The 2971-nt window shown below is 41.9% G+C and overlaps 1 long non-coding RNA gene across 1 annotated transcript; it reads left to right on the top strand.

Annotated features, from left to right (window-relative positions):
- Positions 1 to 1303: 1303 nt before the first annotated feature.
- LOC136369746 (uncharacterized) lies at positions 1304 to 2040 on the top strand. The gene is made up of 2 exons (XR_010745059.1): positions 1304 to 1362; positions 1586 to 2040. It is a non-coding gene; the product is annotated as an uncharacterized lncRNA (long non-coding RNA).
- Positions 2041 to 2971: the final 931 nt, after the last annotated feature.

The following is a 2971-nucleotide window of genomic DNA, read 5'->3' as shown; positions in this document are numbered from 1 at the left end:
TTGGAAATTACATTAAAAAGCGTCCTAGCACTTGCGCACTACTTTAGAAAGGATATAAGTCATCCACCAATTAAAAATATGTTACCAGTCTTTTAAAAAGGCATTGCAGAGAGATTTCTTCCCCCAAAAGACCACAGTATGGGCACTGACAGAGGAAAATTCCCATGAAAATCTTTCCCACACTGTGACCACTAAGGGTGCTATTCTGGGTAATTGGTTTTTTGTTGTAAGGCATTCTAGCTACCTGCATATTTTCAAACCATGGAAACATGAAGCGATGCAAGATCTTTCGCTGCTGGCTCACTGGGAGGTCAGTGTGCTCCCCTCAGCCACTGAGCAGTGTTTCTGTAAGAGCCCTTACCTCTTACCTTACTGCAGTGTCACTGCAGTTCTTCTCACAGAACCCTTTCTGGAAGACTACTTGGAGGCCACTGCTTGAAGGGCAGGTATGATTACCTATCTCAACAGGCCTCCAGTGCTGCTGGCTCTCCAGTAGCTATTTAATTTTCAGGACCTCAGGAGATAGGAATTGAGCTGTTTCAGAGCAGATTCCCCAAACTGTCTTAATCTCATTATTGTGTGCTGAGGTCCAAGGACATTTTACAACCCAGCCTGAGATTTCTGTATGATGCTCAGGCTTAACTCAGTGCCCACTGTAGCACAGAGGCACAGGGAGCAGAAATAGACAACAAATTATTGATATTTGTTACTGGTATTGTGTTTATGAGGCTGCTGCCAGTCCCTTTACAGTCTGCTACTGGTGCAAACCAAGCCTGCTGCTATTACCTTTGTCAGTCCCAAGAAGGTGCAACACCACCAGTCAGCTTTCCTGACCCACTGGGGCAAAAGGATGGGTATTAAATCTGTCTCTACCCAGGGATGGATGGTGGTATTTTACAGGCTGCCGCAGAAAATGCCATGGCCCCGTAGGTGGTGATGTTAAAGATTTCCCCCTACACTGAGTAGCGGGAGAGCTGCAGCTACAAATAGCAGCTGAGGCAAATAGGCCAAAATAAAGAGTAATTCAGTGAGGAATAAAACTCCAAGACTTACTGAGTTTCCATTTTGGTAAAAGAAAAAAATACAACTTCCAAATATATCAGATCTACTTATATTATTAGTAATTAGGATAGCCTGGGAAAGCAGACCAAGCCTTGATTAGCTGAAGCAGCAGTTTGGCAGTGGCTGGAGTTTTATTGCTCATTGATTAAGCAATAGATACAAGCTGAACCAGTAGCCTCATGTGAAGGGTATTAGAGCTGAATGCCTGGCAGATTTGTGTGAAGACTTATAGCCACGGGACAGATAGATCTATATATATTGCCCAGGGTAAAGCTGCATGAATGACTCTGAAAGGAGAAGGTTGCTGCATCATGGCAAATAATTGTTAATTTATCTTAGCGTGAAATCTTTTTACACCTTACATAAAATAAGCTGCTTTTGTGGGAGGGTTTGTTCAAGAATATTCCTTTTCAGTGCAATGATGGAGTTAAGTGCTGCCTTTTGTCTGGAGAAATGGACAATCATTCAGTGAACTTTGGAGAAAAACCTTTCCTTTCTTTGTCAATCCTTCTGTCTCTGACAGAAATATCGAGCAGGGACCTGAGGAAACATCTTGCCAAGGATGCTGACACCCAGTCCTGCACCCACCAGCCTCACAGCACCTAGAGAGAAGCTCTTAAACAACCAGTTCTGTGGTCCCCAGATGTCATTCTTGCCCTACTGCCTAGAAATAACATATTTGTAGACAAGCTGGAAGAAAAAAACATTTGTTCCTGGTCTGTTGCAGGCATACTTGTTCATCTCTGATGAAGATGAATTTTCAGTGATGTGTCTGTTCTGGCATCGATGTGGTTGAGGTGCAAACATTTTATTGCTGACACTGCTGTGAGAGAACTAATCTGCAAAATAGAGCATTCTAAGCCACAGCAGCTCTTTGCCTCTGGGAACGTGAGTCAGGGTGCTTAGATTGCACTGGTTTCTATTAATTGGCTGCTTAGCTCCAAAGAGCCAGACATGTCTATTTCATTTAAAATTACATTTTTACAAACTTAAAATAGAATAAAATATAGGTTATAACAAGAGTCACCTAAAAACTCATTTGACTTCATTTCCCTCTGTTGCACTGTGATGTGAAAATGGAATGATGGAACCACATACATAAAAGAGCTTCTCCTGAACATTTCTTTTGTCCAGCATTCAGACCTTGTATTTGACATGAATGTCATGGTCTTTACTGAACAAATCTTGCCCAAAAAGTTCAGGGTCTGTCTTGCACAAGCGTGAAATTAAATTATAATAAACACTTTATAAACTAGTAAGCTTACATTTTTTTCTAAAAAAGCCGGAAGAGCAAATGCCCATTTGGATGTAAAAGTGGGTTTGAGATAGCTACAGGAGAGATTTTCTGGGCAAACAGAAGCATCTTCTTCATTTGTGGTCAGTTAATTTTCCTTTCATACAAACACCATACTTGGGGCCGGCTATAGCATGAAACAGTTATTGAAATCTCCTTTGTTTTTCAGAGAATGTGTGATCTTGGTCAATAACATTCAGGACTTTTATTTCATGCTGCAAAAGCATCCTGGATGGAAGCTGACTGGGGAGGTAGAAAGCAGATATTTTCCCCCGTTCCAATTTGCTGGTTATTGCATGGCAATCAGCAGATTCCATTTTGCCTTATGATTTCAAAGTGAAATTTTCCTTGAGTGCAGCCTAATCTGTGCTTGAGTGTAATGAATGGCCTGTGCAAACACGGGCAGAAGAATTTCACACTGCAAGAAAGAGCCTCCCATGAGCTGTTAAGGGATGCAGTTGTTGAAATCAAACACTGGAAGCAATCTTGAAATGCCCAAAGATGGGCTATTAAAACTTTGAAAGCCCAGCTTCACTACAGTGTAGCATAGTCACTGAGTGTTGCAGTGCGGTGTGAGAAGGCAGAACATGTTCCTGCAACAATCCCATCTCCTGG

Source organism: Sylvia atricapilla, chromosome 1 (genome assembly GCF_009819655.1).
Source record: "Sylvia atricapilla isolate bSylAtr1 chromosome 1, bSylAtr1.pri, whole genome shotgun sequence".
In the NCBI taxonomy this organism is placed as follows: Eukaryota; Metazoa; Chordata; class Aves; order Passeriformes; family Sylviidae; genus Sylvia; species Sylvia atricapilla.
The sequence above is the reverse complement of the archived record's forward strand: the minus strand, read 5'-3'. Positions and strand labels throughout refer to the sequence as shown.